We start from the raw sequence: 18,191 nt of genomic DNA, 5'->3' as shown, positions 1-18,191 counted from the left end.
TACCTCAGCGACCTGTGCAACATACGGCAGCATGTCGGTCCTCGGAGTTTTGACGACGTCAGGACGTGCTGGCAGCCGGCTGAGTGGCCTCCATCCCCATTGCCTCCGCCCCGCTCGTTGGGACCTGCAGGCTGCCAGCTGCATGCTTCTTCCCCGTCATGGTTAAGATCGCAAGCGACATAATGCGCCTGCAATCCGACAGCCAAATCTGCAGCCCTCGCCTCAAGATGCCTCCGGCATGTGTTGGGAGCCAACAAGACTGCCCACTGTAGTGAGCCATTGAGTGGCTTGCTGCTGGCTGGCTACAGACCCCACGTTGCCCACAGAGGGTCGAAATGGCGACCCGCCATGGTCTGGAATGCTGGCGTCCCATCGGCTGATGCTTGTAGCTGGTGGTGTGGCACGCCCCGCCGTCCAGGAGAGCTGCCTCACTTGAATGCCCTCGTTAGAAAACTGGCACCTATTTACACACCGCTGTGCACCTCTGTTTTGCTTACACGCCACTCCGAGTCACGTACTCATAACACCTAGGTTGTGCCAGTGAGCCCCTTCTGCCTGTGACTTGCGCCATGCAAACCACTGCATTTACTCTTTTCAGTGGTTCGACAGCCCTGTGGCCTCTATTCTGCTTCACAACCGCTGGTCAGCCTAACTTACTGTCAACAGGCCCATGCCTGGGTGTAACTTGTGTGCTCAGAAATATTGCACCGAATCTAACTTTTTCCAATCTTAAATGGTGGTGCCTCTATAGAACTAACTTCAGAAAGATATCTACACACTAGGTTACTATTTACAATATATACACAAAATCCACATTATGAGTATATATAGAATAAACTAAGCAGTACAGTATGGGAAATAGGTACATACCTCGAAAGAATGAATAATTCTAGGAATATGCCCACACTCTGAATAAGCTACAAGAGGGGTAATGACACTGTCTTTCATTTAGTAAGATATCTATTAGTTTCATGTGCACCCGTTTATGAATATGGAAGAGATGGAAAAGATAAGCTGAAGCTATAGAAATGCTGTTAATTTTTGCGCTCTCACAAAAGAGGGTTGAATTCTGAGAATCAATCAGAAAATAACGAACTAAAACACTTGCATACTGAAAACATATATGTTATGAGTGTGAATTGCTTGGCCTTGGAACAACTACACATTTCAAGGACATGTCCCAGTAATCAGAAGAACGAGAATTTCTGTAGCTGGTACCAAAAGAAACAGACCATACTGCAGTATGGGTAATTATTTATATACAAATGGGTATAAATGTGATAGTGTAATTGACATTATGCGTGACAATAAAGAAGGTATAGCACGTAAAATGTTATGAGATGAAGCTGAAGTCCTGTACTACCAAAAGATAAAACAAGAGAATAAAGAACGGGTTGGACCATGCACTGAAGAATTAAGTAACAGATATGAATGGCGAGTACAAGTTTTCTAGACACAATTATGCAAGACCATTGTGTATCTGAATGTCCTTCCAAGAACATTTATTTTGACACAACTGAAGTAGGAAAGTATTCCTATATGTACATGTTATAGTACACAGGAGCTTAACCCCCAGCCCCAGTGAAAAGTATAAATGAATTACACTGAAGTATAATTATCACACACGATTTTAAGCAAATGGCATTAATGAACTTGTATGACATGATGATGTTAGAATTTTATTTATAGTGCTGCAAACTCTCAGTAAATAGCTTTTTGCAAAACAAAGAAGTGTTTCCTTAGAATTTGCTCAATTATTGTGTGATGTGAAAAAGATGGGTTTCAGTAGGAGATGATAAATACTTCTTTCCATTTCTTAATATAAATCCCTGTAGATTAGTAGACCATCTTCTCATAGATTTGAGAGAGGTGAGGTTCAGAGTGGTTAAATTTGCTTGTGTTGCAACTTCAAGAGTGAAGTTCTTTATTCCTTTCTCTAGCAGTCCAGAATTACAAACAATCGAGCTAAATGAGATGATGGTAATAGGTTATGCATATAATCAGATTGTGTATATGTACATTGTTTTCTTCAGGCTGAACATTTAACATGTTTTGCAAATTATACATGTAAACAAAGATTACGTCATGAGGTTAAAAGTTAAGGGAAGTATTAACTCATCATAAAAGTGGTAAACATAGATTTATTAATGATCAGAATTAATATAAAATTACCTTTCATGGAAATGTTGCCTTATGAATTCTGGAGGCGAAAACGACTACTTAGATATTATCCACTTGTATTTAAATTTTGTTCTGCAAACCTCGAAAACGATGTGACAGATTATTGTATAAATTTGTATATAAGTAAAATGTATTAGATCTCATATGTCACCTAGTATTAAAATGATATTTATGTGGTTATAAGGAGCAAATTTACGTCACGGTTTAATTTCTTTATGTAATTAATTGTAAAATTTCATGCACTTGTACAAAGATGTGTAAGGGAAACTAGATATGAGTAGGGTGTTTAACATATATGAAATGAAAAGGGACTTCAAGGAAAACTGTCCACATATCATACGTTCAGCATGTGTTAAATGAGGAATACACACTCATGTGAAACAGTGATCAAACTTGTGTGTGCCTACGATGATGGAAACATTCTAAGTGCCCTTTATAGTGACGATGGACGCTGAACTTATAACAAAGGATGAATTAAAGCAAGTAATTTACGCAGTTCTCGACGTGTTGCCCATCATAGGGGCTGGCCTTTTGGTCACTGAAATATATGATGGATGACGTGATACATATTGCTATATTCAGAACTTTGTGGCTTCCCTGTCAAGGCATTCAACCTTTTAATCAAACACACACCAACGTGCACTTATCCTGAAGAGCTACCGTCTGTACACTATAATGACATGCAGTTCCTATCATCTACAAAGTCATAGACCAGAGGCTAAACCTTTCTCCATTGTTGCACCAATGGTACCCTAAGACATGCGCACAATGAACACCATGTACTGTGTGGAGATGTGGCTGTGCAAAATATGGGTGCAGGTTAAACCTCAATAATGGAGCAAAAGACTGTAATTCAAACATGCCTTTTGTTGAATCATGATCTCTCAGAAACTGAACCTTCGAAGTTTTGTAAATTTCATGTAAATTAAATGTAATATAAATAATGCTACATGTGCAGGGATAAGTAAGATATGAACTTGACCATCTGATCCCCAAACACTGCAAAAAGTAGTTAAATGTTACTTCCATATTATATTTGATTATTTATGTTATGTATGTCTGTAAAATGCACCACTACTGGACACTGTTGAACAGTAATCATGTACAGCTCCAGTATACAATAAAGGGGGAGTTGTGATGGGTGATAGATATTATTTTGGTTTAGCCATAAAGTATATATCATTCAATAAGGATCGAAACACTGCATGGGGCAAAGATGCAATATAAACATGCCCACACCAAAAAGAGATATGTACAGAAAGAAAGCTGAAAATATATCTGTCTTCTAATTTTACCTTAAGGTAATATCAAATTTTTCACTCTTCATTGATCTGTCTCATCCAGTCAGACAATAATATATATTTGTTTATAAGTATTTACAATATACCATCTGGAAGTGGATGAACCTCCTTCCATTTCTAAATTGTTTCATCCTAAAAATGATGCCTGGCTACACCATAGTCTGGAAACTTTGGGAAACACAGTGACATCATTTATGACTGTATTGTAGCACATTCTTTATCACAGAGCTGGACGTTGCATCCTTTTCTTCAAGAATGAAGAGACAAATATAACTCTGATCAAAGGAGGTGGTAATCGTAGTAAGAGACTGTGGAGGTGTGAACTTAGACTTGTGAATTGCCTCTGGTGAAAGTATCCGCCAGCCACTCACCTTGAAATAATCCAAATTATTCACACCTCCTTATGGCAGCAATAGTTAAACACCAGTATATGCAGCCCTCATATATCATTCTACTTCATGGTCCGAGGCCCTCCCCTGCGTCCTGCCCAGAATTTGGACAGCATTTTAGGAGGACTTCCAGGCTTCCCTGGCCGATATACTTTATGGCAAACCCCTGATCTTGCCTCCTGAAGTCCTCAAAGATTCCAAGCCTCCAACCTTTTCTGAGCTATGAACTTTGATTGAATGTTTCCACACTCATATCGCTCACATCTGCAGCCCATCTCTGCATGTACGCTCTGCACAATGTGTTTCTATTCATAAAATCATTGGGCACTGTGATTACATAATGTTCCCCGACAACACCACATGTTTTTCTCTCCAATACCTTTGCTTGGGCCACCACAAAGTCCTCCGTTGCTCTGCCCACACTTTCAACGTCGTTTTACATGGTAAGCCACAAATCGCCTTCATCAACAGACCTAAGCCAGCTTAGACACTTGATGATGACGAACCTCCCACTGATACCTTGAAGTCTCCTCCAGCTGGCCAATTGGCTCCTCCCCCCCTGGAACCCTCGTTGTCTCACTCCCCCAGTGCCGACAACACATGTGACCCCTGTGCTTGATGTGTTCCGAGTGCTATGGGTACTGTATGTGTCAGTTCTTCCTCTGACACTGCCACCACAAGCATTCTCATGAGCTTTCCACATCACCTTCACCTCCTTCATTACACTCTTCTATGTCAACGTCTCGTTTCTGGTGGTTGACAACCTCTCCTTGCAGTTACATTACGGCGCTGTCTCCATGCCACCCTCACCTCCCCACATGTTCAGTGACTCCCTACGTCACGTGACACTCCTGCATGCCTTCAAGCTTCCTCCCAATGTGGAAGAAGGTGGCATTACTGTCTCTAGCGACATCGTCAACCACCTTATTGTCAGTGTTCCCCTTACCACACACACCACCACCATGCCATGGAACCAGGCGACTTCTGTCTCCTGTGCTGGACGTCCACTCAACCCCGTGGCATGGCATCAACGTTGACATGTCAACCATACATTGCACAAAACCTGCCCCTGTTACTTGAAATGGTACAGCCATGTCCTCCTTTTGGGCGAGCCACGGTGTGTCTGGCCAGACAACCTTGCCACACCTGACACTTGACACTAACTGACTATGACGTTGCCTCATTGATCTTGACCCCACCCCCTCCCTTCTTCCCCCATGCTCTGCAGTCTCATGGGGCGAGGGGGCTCTACGAAAATCACCAACATTAAACATGTAGTTATCGACTTTGACAGAAACTACTTTGATTCATTATTTTATGATCATTGTCTCAGTCTAGTATGTGTGTGCTTGCTTGTATTAGTGTAGTTGTTAACAATACTATAGTGCTTCATTTCGACTTTTGATTGTGGGGGTTGGTGAGCTCCACTGTCCAATGATTCGCTGTGGGAATTGGAATTCCCACATGTATTTAAAGAACTTTCTTTTATTAACAACTGCTTTGTTGTATGATTATATGCTGCACTCTGGAAGGTTTAATTTTCTTAGAATACAATGTTTACATAAAATATTAAATCGATTTGAGGTAATGTTAAATCAATTTATATTTAATTACTTACTGATTTATTATTGTTGTAGGTATGTGAGGATGCATGTGGCCTACTATGATGAAAACAACCTCTTGGTTACACATCCAGTATGTACAGCAGCGAATTATTTGAAGCATTCTTTCTTTTTAGATGTACTTGCCTGTTTCCCATTTGAGATATTTGTGACTTCTACAGGAGCAATTACAATGTAAGTATGATTTCTGAGTTCTCATACTTTGATATATCCTGTTGGAAGAACATCTGCAACTGAGCATTATACCAGAGGCTGAAAATACCTCTTCAGTTGTAAATTTCTTTTATTATCACACAACTGGTTTTGGGCCCCTATAAGCCCATCTTCAGGTGTCGTAACTGTGTTGTAGCCCCAGAGCGGTATTTTCAACCTCTAGGACTTTGATATATGATGAAGAGTATTATATGTTTGTATGAAATTAGGGAAATTTTCATATTACAGTTTGCAATGTTATCATCTATTAATTTACCAAATTTCAGTAGTACAAGTATGAACTTCTAAAGCACTGTTAATGATTTGATTGGAATGTATTGGCAATGTTCATTCTTGTGAGTAAAAGTCAATGAGTGGTAGGCATCAACTACATCAATTTTTTAGAATAAACGTGTATCCGGGTAGCATAATTTAAAACTCCTGTGGTTTTCCTTATTGTATACTGTGATGGAATTAACAGACAAATATTTCCATTTCACATTCTATTTGTTCGTTCTATCAGCATCAAAAAATACAAACATTGTACAGAGCTGACTGCACAAAACAGACTCAAACTGAGTGGTACACTTACAACATAGCTGACTTTACCTGCACTATGATGGCTTTGATGGAGTGCCCCCAACAAAACTGGTTGAAAAGTGGTCGTCAAAAGTAGGCTATGGTCAATGATGTAGTCTACACTGAAGTTACAGTCCAGACACTTTACTTGCATTTTGGTGTTGAACAAACTATGTTTATGGCCAAATTATGTCTTATGTATCATAGTTTATGCACAGATAATTGGTTTAACTTGTACTACACTCCACTGAACATCTGTATTGTGATTGTTCTAGTGCAGTAACCTAACACAGATATAACAGTTTTGAAGAGAGATCTTGTTCATTTTACAACCTTCCACAAACTGAATAAAATGGTGGGGAACAGCCTCTCATTCATAATATCAAAATGATCAGAAGTACATTTTTCTATTGTTGTTTGCTGGGTTTTTACAAATTACAATTAAAAATTTACATTTTTGATTATCTCAACAATGGAGGGAGATTCTTCTTTAGGGGAACTTAGTTAAGAAAACTAATTGCTCTGGGATTAGATAAAGGCAAAAGCTATTACCATATTTCCAACATTATCTGTATAAACACCATAATTATTTAACTGTCTTTTTTATCCACTTCATCCTAAAGTTAGTGATTGGATGTATGTTCACATATGAACAATGATAACAAAGTTCTAAGATTACTAGTGACTGTATTTAGCATAGTTTTTATGTAATGAGTTCATTAACTTCTAATGACCAAAGGAGCATGTTAAACACTAAAGTTAAGTTCAAAATACTATGTTTCAGTAGTTGAGATTTTTGTTTCTATGCATTTTTAATGAAAGTAATGTTACTAAAGATATTTGGAACAAAAAGAAAAGAAAGAAAGAAAAAGATTGAGGGATGAAAAACATATAACTTGATGGAATTCACCTACTTTGTTAGAGGCTCCACAGCTAAGCAAGGTACAATAAATGACAGAACTTGAAGTATTTTTTGTCCTTAAACATTATTAAATTTAAGATTAGAATTATGCTTTCACCTACATTTATGTACTGGAAATTCCCTTTGAATAGGGAATTTTTCTGTATAAAATTTTATTGCATATATTAATAATTAGTTTGTTTCAAAAATATTTATTTATAAAATAATTTTCATTACTAACATTTGTTAACACTAGGATGCCTTTTTTATATCCCCTGCTTTTGCCCAAGTAACTTTCATACTACATATTCCCTTTGAGTTATTGTTTGTTGGCTATTATATGATACATTAGTGTCAATATATTTTATAGAAAATTCCTGCTTTGACATAAAAAATAAATAAACTTATTATGGGTCCAACAAACCCCCTCCCCCTTTAGGCTTCTGTGGTATAGAAAATTTCCCTTAGTAGGATTTCGTATTTCTCATCTTACAACAATGCAAGTTAGTTTCTTGTTGGTTGCTATTCTTGAAATTCACAACAATCGGTTTACTTTCAGAGGAAGTGATTGTTGATGTCAGTCAGCTGTTATTTATCTTGTAAACATGCAGTGAGTTAGTGCAGTTCCCAACACGTAGGCCTCCAGTAACTTTGTTGTCCTATACAGCAAAAACGAAACCAACTAAAAACTTACTGATGTTGTCAACAATGCACAAAGCTAAAGGCACTGTTGGAGGAGAGAAGAATAAAACCGAGATAAATGCATATTATGATTCCACTAAAGGTGGAATTGATACCATTGATCAAATGGCGCGTATGTACACCTGCAAGAGGGGAACAAAGAGATGGCCTCTATCTGTATTTTACTCTCTCGTTGACATTTGTGCTATCAATGCAACCACCATATTCATCCAACAACATCCAAGATGGAATGAAAAGAAACACAACAAATGGAAATTTTATCTTCTGCAAGCTGGGATGGAACTAGTGAAATTGGAGGTAGAAGAAAGAAGTGCCAATGCAAGAGGGTTATCTAACCAAATTGTTCAATCAATGGAGACTATTCTACAAAAGAAAATCAAAGAAGTGACAACAGAAGCATGTCAGCCTCCTGCAGGGAAAGGTCAGTGCCATATTTGTGTAAGAGAAGGTAAAACAAAGAAGCAGAAGTACAACAGTCTAAGTAAACCAAAACAGTATTGTGGACAACGTTATAAACGTGTGTAACACACATTCAGAAAAAATTGTGAAGTGTGTCTCTTGCCTTGAAGTTGAGGACTCAGAATAGTCTATTTTATATGAACACATCTGTATTTTGTATTCTAATATGTCAATTTTTTATCCACTCAATCCAATATTTATAACAATTAACAACATTTATAATCCCAATGCCTTAGTTTGTAACGCCGGAAATGCATATCCTCCTATTTCCATCTATTGCACTGCAAATTTTTTCCTTATTTTGTTACCTGAAGATATGACATTTCTGTGTCTTTATATATTGTAATTGTTTTACTATTTGTATATACATGCATTTATGTCGATGTATAATTGGTTTGTTTTGTAAATACTATTTGTATTTTTACGCTGGGTCTAGCCTAGGGAAAACTATGCTATCGAACGAATACATCGATAGGTCGTGTGGAGAACCAAAGTGTGTAGGATCTTTGGTAGTGTTAACTCTGCCGCGTGGAGCGCGGGCTGAGCAGAGGGAGTGTGGCGGGAGTAGCGAGTGGAGCAGGTGTGTTGTGTGACGCTCCCGCGAGTTGCCGCGCTTTCGAGGTTTGGCAGCATGTAATTGCGCTCGAATTGCTATGATAGTTTCTGAGACGGTGTCGCGGACGGGAAGCATTAGCTGGTGCACATCAAGAGCCCGTTTCGCCTGGTGACCGTGTCGAGAAGAAGGCGCGCCAACATCCAACTTCTGCAACAGCGACGGCCGACAGTGAGTGACTGTCGTCACCTGCTCGACCGACGACTGCAAACCTTCAGTCAACCAACAAGGAAGACTGGAAGCATATAAAGTTTTAGAACTGTATAGCAGACCTCAGCTTTTAAAATTGTTGCATCACAAAATTACAGCAACTTAGCATGAACCTTTGTTGCTCATTGTCCCAATTGCATTACCAAGCAGGGTCCCTTCCTTTTCCGAAATGAACCCGAGTGTCGTTGAAATTCAGACACCAGCATTAAAGTAATATCATTCCATTTCACTGTTTTAATTTCAAAGTTCAGTTAAAGTATTCATACCTGGCTACACTATTTAGATTACACAAGCACAAATTAAGAGTGCGAGTTTTGTTACCGTATTTTAGCTTACCTGTGACTGCAGCTCAGCTTGGTATGTACTAAATTTTACTATTGTTAATTGTTCAGAATCATTTAATTCAAGTTCAAAGTTAAATCTCATATTTCTAAGTTGCATAGATTCAAGTAGCTTTTGAACTGATTGTTGCAAGACTAACCGTATTTGACTGAATTTAGATGTGGTTCAGAAACAAAGCTCACTATTAATTTCAGTCACTAAATTAACTTTCAATTTTCCGGTTTTATTAATTCTTTTGCTAAATTAAGTCAGAGTGTAGCGAAATTTATTACTTCTGACAAACTTTCAGTTTTCACACTGCACGTGTCAACCTTCAGTTGCCACACTTCTAGTGCTAATTATATGTGTAATAACCTTTCTTTTTCAGTTACTATAGTAATTGTCCACAGGACTGGCGACCGTAATTTCCCCCAAATCTCAAATATCTAATTACCACTAGTTAATTGTTAACATAATGGCCGCACATTTACTTTCTTTATTAACTTTACCCCTTTTCAAAATTAATTTCCACCAGTTTCAATTGCATTTCTCCTTTCATTTAGATGTAACCCTTTCCTCCCTCTTTACCAACAGATTAACTTTGGTGATGATTGCTTTTCCCAAATTTCCATTAGGTACACGCGGTTTAATTTTTCACTGTCATTAAGTTTGGTAAGTGAGGAGGAGGTTACAAGTTAAAATACATAAACCATTTTGAAAGTTGTAATTTTTTGTCAGTAAACTTATTTAATACCTGTGGGCTTGCCAAACCCCCCCCCCCCTCTTAAGGATCCAAGTTAGAAAAAAAGGAAGTAACATGAAGCATCCAACATTTCTGATGCAATCATTGGAGATTTTGATTGTAAGAACTGATGATAGATTGGTTTTCCGGAATTTTCTGTTAAATTAGATTTACATAAAATAATGATAATTTGAAAGCTGGAAACAAGACATTGTGAATTGCATTTAATCCCTTAGCTTATCTTTGTAAGCTTTGTGTAGATACTAGTAGTTGTAGTATAGACTCTCCCTTAATTTCTATGTACCTGTTTATGCAATAGGTTTAACAAATGCTAGTGCAGGCTGTAGCTCTTCAATTTGGTATAAAATCTAGATACACTTTTTCTGTTGGAAAGGTTTTCGGATCTTGGCTGTTTGCATTGCAAACAAAGTTACATTTAAATGGCATTTGGTAACTTCTGTCCTCTCATAGTAGATCAGGAAATAGTAGCACCAATACATGTAAACTTATTGAAGACAGTTTTATTTACTATTCTGAATACACAAGTACACACCAACTGAACTAGCCACTGTGAGAAAAACAGAAGGGAAATTAAACCAAAGGGTCTGTTCAGTCAAAGTACAAAGGTGCTCTTTGAGTGGTCTATAGCCACTACAGAGCCTCCCGCCCCAGTATTGTCGATCACAGAGGAGCAGCAGGACATGAGATGCTGGACATGATGAATTCCTGGAGCCATGTAGGTGAATGAAGATAACCTTTTGCACTGGAGGAGGTTTGTTGTCCAAGGCGTGATCTGTGGATGATGGGTGTAGAGAGACAATAATCGGGAGTACACTGTCTTCTGACATTTTGGCCATATAGTGGTCCTTGTCTGCATCTGGTAGCAGCAAGAAAATGTCTGAGTAGTTGAATGTGGGTTATGGATATGTTGTGTAGCACTGTCAGAGAAACAAGGAAAATGAAGACTGTGCCATTGTAGTGATTCGAGAATTTCCGTGTAAATTCTAGAACCACTCAGCTTTCTACTGTATCGAACACACAATATTCTGGATGTGAGTGTGGGATGGTGGAATCCTACCTACTGCGTGTCAGATGTTTGTGTGTGCAGGTTTAAAATCAGTTGCGGGAAGAAAGTAGACACAGTGGACGAACGGCACAAACAAGTACCTGTCGGGCAATCCATAGATGTTTTAGTGAGTATGTAAGGAAGAAGCATGGAGTTTATATGCAACTCTGTGATTACTGGGTCATTTACTATTGTTATTAAAACAAAGACAGTTGAAAAAGAACTCTAGATAACTGTTGACGTAACCTTGCAATAGGCAAGACTTATTTTATGATTCATGTTAAGAAAAGTTATGGTATCAAAGCTAACTTTCTTTTAACTGTAATTCAATTTGATTCTGACGTCCGACTCTACGATAGACTTATTGGAAGTTTATATTTATGTTCAAAGTGAGAGTTTCATTGTGTATGAAAGTCAAATACATCGTTAACTGACGAAAAGCAAAGTTTGTATGTCTGCTTATTTCATCAGTAGACACAGTCTAAAAATTCCTGTACCTAGCATTCTTCAACAGAGAAGAAATCAAGAGGATTTCCAGCAGCTGGCTATCCTGTAGAGAAGAGTGGTTATAAATTCCAAGTAAGTCACCTTGTCAAGTAGTGGAATGTGGTTTGGGGAAATAAATCAGTATAACCCAGAAACACACTTACACTTCACACTTTAAGTCGACATTACATCAGAACGTGGCGACTTGTGTGAAAGGACCGAGAAAACAGGAATTTAAAGTCAAAAACGAGAAAAGAAGTTGTTACATGTTGCCATAGAAACCAAACATAATAGGACAAGGAAATTATTCCGAGAAATTGGAATATGTTTAAGTATCCAATGGAGCAAAATTTAAATGAAAAAACGGTGAAGAAATGAAAATTCACAACCATAAAAACAGCAAAGAAGATTTTGACGTATTTGTCTAAGAAGAAGTACGCATAGAACGCTTCAACCAAGAAGATCCAGTGCAGTTAGTATACAGCTGCTACATACATCGTGGAGATGCAGATGCGAAAACCAACATACATCCGACGCCGCTGGCACCAGCTGCTGTTCACAGGTGCTGACCTGCCTCCACATCCGCTCACCTATGATACGAGAATTCTACGCCAGGTGAGCGTGAAACAAAACTTGATTACTTTAGTAGGAAGTTGTAGAAGATACTGTTGAGTGAACTTTTATTGTGTAATTATCATATTTAAAGTTAGTAAAGTTAGTTTTAAATGCTTTGTGTAATTATCATATTTAAAGTTAGTTTTAAATGCTTACAAGAGCTGAGGCATATAAAAGTATGGAAGATATGTAACAGGTTGGGGAAACTCAAGACCCAGCTATGGCCATGAAAATTAGCAAAGAAGTGCCTGACTGGGCTGATTTGCTAAATTTAATCAAAGCTCAGAGTCTTAAGTTAAACTCATTAAATTCTCAATTAAATGCTCAGAGTGCGACTGTAAGTAATAAGTTGAGTTAGTAAATTCTCAGTTAAATACCCAGAGCGAAGCTTTAAATGCTCAGAGTGAAACTCTAAATATTCGAACGTCAAATTTAGGTTTGTTAAACGCCAAAGTCGACTCTCAAAGCAAAGAATTTAGTAATCTATGTGAAGGCATGGGTGCTCTGAAGAATAAGTTGGACACAATAAGTAATAAAGTAGATTTAAAGAACGAGTTGACAAACTCTTTACGACTTATATAAATCATATGTTTACTGATCTTAGTCAGGAACAGAGTAACACTTTTCAAGATTTATCGAAAAGGTTAGAAATTAACATTCAGAACAATTGTAATAGCGTGGAATCCGAACTTTCTGAAAAGTTAGGATCTTTCGAAAACGTGTAAAATGTCAAGTATAATGACGTATGGCAGGGGTTGAATAATTTGAAAGAGAGTGTAGATAAGCAGAATTAATTAATGCCAGTCATTCAATCGCAAATTACAAGTGCCAATACACAGGTAGATAATGTAGAAAGAAAATTCAAAGAGGAAATAGCTAGCTCTGATATTATAAATATACGTAATTAGTTTGGAGGAACAATTCGGAGAAATTATACATCAAAAGGTTACCAAGAGAATGACATCCGGAAACGTATCGCCTATTCCTTCTTCCGAACTTAGTGATACCAAGAAGTGTATGGACGACCTGCGGAGAAAATATAAGCTTATCCAGGATAAAGTAGAAAAAGGGAAACTTCACATAATGTTGTATTAACTAGTGAAGCGGTGACTGATTTGCAATAAGGAGCTAATTCAGGGTTATCTAGACAGTTGCCTAAATTTAAGACAGATAGAGATGTACATCTGATCCATTTGTTAAAAAGATTTAACCAAGCTTTATCAAAACATTGGGAAGATTCCAAGAAGATCGAATTTGCTTTGAGATACCTTCTAGGGGTAACCTCAGAATGGGGAACAGTAAATATTGAGAATTTTTCCTCTTGGGGAGACTTTCAAAAGAAATTTAAAGAGAAGTACTGGTCTGCCAGTGCTCAAGAAAAGTTAATATCAGATCTATGGGACCCAAAATATTATAATAATACTTAGGGTACTGTAAGGAAATATTTCGATTGGCATGTAACACGAGCAAAGTATTTAGATAAGCCAATGGAAGAAGTAGGATAAGTACATATTTTAATTAGACGATTGCCAATCTATGAGAGGAAAGGCATCTTATGTACTGGTTGGAAAAAGATAGAAGAATTGTTGTCTTTTGTTGACCCACTTGATGCAATAAATAAGGACCTCAACGAAACTTTACACCAAGGTGAAAGTTCAAACTATAAAGGAAATAGCGGAAATAATTTAAACATGAGGCAAACTTAGCAAAATTGCACCAGTACAGCATGAAAAGTTGTAACGACAATTATCAAAAGAAGCATTCACCTTCAAATTTAGATCCGGTAGCTTCTCAATAATTTGTACCGAGTAACCATAAAACACAGAATGGGACTGTAGTATCTCGTTTCGGTAACCACCCACAGTTAGTAGTAACGAGGAAAACATTGTTCGGTTGTTTTTTCTTTGGTGTGACGTCATACGCGCGTGACTGCGTGTGAGATCGCTCTCTAAGTTTTCATCTATTTTTAGGTTGCAGATATATATTTTAACGGTTTTTGTGTTAATATTTACTACATAAGTGACTTATTAGTGGTTTCTTCATTCACCTTTGCCTTTCTTGTGTTGTGACCTGATATTTGTGAGTGTTTCATATCGAGCAACTTAACCTCTTACCCGTGTTTACATTCCGCACTGACCAGTTGCAGCTGTAGCGGCGCATCGAAAGCTAAGTACTAATTAAATGTTTGTGTATAGTAGTTTATTTAGAAACTTTAGTAGTCTTCAGCCGGTGTTCTTGGTGTTTTCCGGTGAAATAACTTCAGAAGAAATTTTTGCGAACCGCTTTCAGTTTCGTTACTGTCATTAGACGTTTGATTTTCTTTCTGTGTTAATATTTTGTTATATTCTCATTTGTTGTTGATTAATACTGTCAATAATAGTAGTTACTTTCCTTGTGGAGCAAGTTTGTGATTATTGTAATCAGTTTTTAACATCTTCTTATTGTAGTAGCGGAACTTAGATAAAGTTGTTTTCTTGTTTCAATAACTGTAAAATTTTACCATGAGTGAGAAGTGTGGGCTTTGCCGTAGGTTCGTGAGTAGTGGATTGCGGTGTGAGACTTGTTAGAAGTATTTTCACTGGGGGGAATGCAGTGGGGAAGCCAGTGGGCATTCTGGTGAGATCCTCTCCTGGAACTGCAGGTTATGTAGCAAGAGTAAGTTGATAGAGGAGCAGGAGCGTAAGATCTGTGCCCTTCAGGTGCAGTTGAGAAACGCACAGGAGGAGCTAGATAGGATGAGGAGGGAGAGGGGGGTTGGGGAATGGGAGCTGGCTGTTGGCAAGAGATCTGCTAGGAGAAGAAGATTTTCAGATAGTTTTACTATTGGTGTTTGTAATAGATTTGACCAACTGTCAGAGTCTAGTGGAGAGGAATCTCTAGTAGCTGTAGATGTAGGAAGTATGCAGCAGACCTCAGCAGTTACGGTGGCTAGGACAGTTGCAAAGTCTAAGAGAAAGAAGAAGGTTCTGCTGTTAGGTAGTTCTCATGGTAGAGGTGTAGGCCAGCAGTTGCAGGAAGTTTTGGGGAGTGAGTACCAGGTCACCAGCATTGTGAAGCCTAATGCAGGATTGGCTCAGGTGACTTTTAACATAGGGGGGCTATGCAGGGATTTTACAAAAGAGGATCAGGTAGTGATTGTGGGTGGGGCTGGTAATAGTATTGTGATAGGGATGGGGAGTATGACATAGATGGTGACTTGGAAAAGATAGCCACTCAGACTGGCAACACGAATGTGCATTTCGTGGAACTGTTTCAGCGTCACGATCGGCCTCATATTAATACAGCCGTCAGGCGTAATAACATGAGACTTGGGGGTGCGCTAATGACAGAAGGCATGAGTCACAATTCAGTGGTGTCGGTGGAGTCTATCAGCAGGACGGGTTTCACTAGACATGGCCTACACCTCAACAGGTATGGAAAGGGGAGGTTGGCAAAGCTTATAGGTGACAGCATAGGTGGGGGTGGTGGGATCACTCATGGGAAAATTCCGGTAGTTGTGGGTGTTAGAGCTGTACCTTTTTTAGATTGAAGTCAGATGACAGGTATTCCTGCTTAAGGGAAGTCTCTCTAACAAAGAAACCACTTTCGACAAAGCTTAGGTATCCGATTAATGAGGGAATTAGTATATTTCATCAAAACATACAAGGCATTAGAGATAAAGTTAGTGAATTACTTATAGGTGTTGACTCTGAAATTATTGGTGTATCTGAACACTTCTTAAATAAGGAGATAATTCAGAGACTTCCTTTACCAGGATACAGGTTGGCTGGCAGCTTTTCTAGGAGCTCTTTGTGGTGTGGGGGAGTAGCCATGTATGTGAAAAACGGTATCCCATTTGAGTCAATTGATGTTTCAAAATACTGCAATGAAAAGGTGTTTGAATGTTGTGCAGGTGTGGTTCAATTTAGTGGAGCTAAACTTCTTACTGTTGTTATTTATAGATCGCCAGACTCCGATTTCACAACGTTTTTGCTAAAGCTAGAGGAGGTTCTTGGTACACTTTATAGGAAATACAAAAAGTTAGTTATATGTGGTGACTTCAATATAAATTTTATAAGTGATTGTGCAAGGAAAAGGATGCTGGTAGACCTCCTTAATTCATATAATCTTATGCAAACCGTATTCTTTCCAACAAGAGTGCAAGGGAACAGTAGAACAACCATAGACAATATTTTTGTTCATTCGTCATTACTAGAAGGGCATTCTCTTAGCAGAATGGTGAATGGCCTTTCAGATCGTGATGCACAAATTTTAAGTCTAAAAGATTTTTGTGCTGGAACGCAGGTTAAATATAGTTACCAACGTTTTAGGAAAGCTGATCCAGTTGCTGTAGAGACTTTTGTAAACCTTATCAAGGAACAAGAGTGGCAAGATGTTTATAGTGCTGATGCAATAGACGATAAATATAATGCTTTCCTCAAGACTATTCTCATGCTCTTTGACAGTTGCTTTCTGTTAGAACGTTCAAAACAGGGTATTAGCACAAACAGGCAGCCTGGGTGGCTGACTAAAGGTATAAGAATATCTTATAGAACAAAGTGGCAATTATATCAAAACCGTAGAAACAGTCACAATCTAAATGCAGTAGCCCATTACAAACAGTTTTGTAAGGTGCTTAAAAAAGTTATTAGGAAGGCAAAAAGTATGTGGTATGCAGATAGAATAGCTAAGTCTCAGGATAAAATTAAAACCATATGATCAGTCGTAAAGGAAGTGGCTGGTTTGCAGAGACAGGTTGAGGATATAGAATCAGTGCGTAGTGGCATTGTCCGTGTTACTGATAAGTCGCATATATGTACAGTATTTAATAATCACTTTCTGAATATAGCAGGTGAACTAAATAGAAACCTAGTCCCAACAGGGAATCATATAGCGCTCGTAGAAAAAAGTGTTCCGAGACTGTTACCTGAAATGCTCCTCCATGATACTGACAAGAGGGACATTGAGTTAATAATTAAATCAGTAAAGACCAAGAACTCTCATGGATGTGACGGGGTATCTAGCAGAATAATGAAGTATTGTTCTATGTATGTTAGCCCAGTTCTCAGCCATATCTGTAACTTTTCCTTTAGGAGTGGTCGGTTTCCTGACTGATTAAAGTACTCGGTAGTGAAGCCACTTTATAAAAAGGGAGACAGGGATATTGTTGATAATTATAGACCTATTTCTATGCGATCGGTGTTTGCTAAAGTTATTGAGAGTGTTGTATATACAAGGTTACTGCAGCATTTAAATTCACATAATTTGCTGTCAAATGTACAGTTTGGTTTTAGAAATGGCTTAACAACTGAAAATGCTATAGTCTCTTTTCTCTGTGAGGTTTCGGACAGATTAAATAAAAGGTTGCGAACGTTAGGTGTATTCTTTGATTTAACGAAGGCTTTCGACTGTGTTGACCACAAAATATTACTGCAGAAGTTGGAACATTATGGAGTAAGGGGAGTAGCTTACAATTTGTTCGCCTCTTACTTTAAGAACAGAAAGCAGAAGGTAATTCTCCGCAATATTGAGAGTGGTAGTGATGTTCAGTCCCAATGGGGCACTGTTAAGTGGGGCGTTCCCCAAGGGTCGGTGCTGGGGCCGCTGCTGTTTCTTATTTATATAAATGATATGCCTTCTAGTATTACAGGTGATTCAAAAATATTTCTGTTTGCTGATGACACCAGCTTGGTAGTGAAGGATCTTGTGTGTAATATTGAAACATTATCAAATAATGTAGTTCATGAAATAAGTTCATGGCTTGTGGAAAATAATTTGATGCTAAATCACAGTAAGTCTCAGTTTTTACATTTTCTAACTCACAATTCAACGA

Source organism: Schistocerca cancellata, chromosome 5, assembly GCF_023864275.1.
Source record: "Schistocerca cancellata isolate TAMUIC-IGC-003103 chromosome 5, iqSchCanc2.1, whole genome shotgun sequence".
Taxonomy (NCBI): domain Eukaryota; kingdom Metazoa; phylum Arthropoda; class Insecta; order Orthoptera; family Acrididae; genus Schistocerca; species Schistocerca cancellata.
This window is presented reverse-complemented; position numbering follows the sequence as displayed.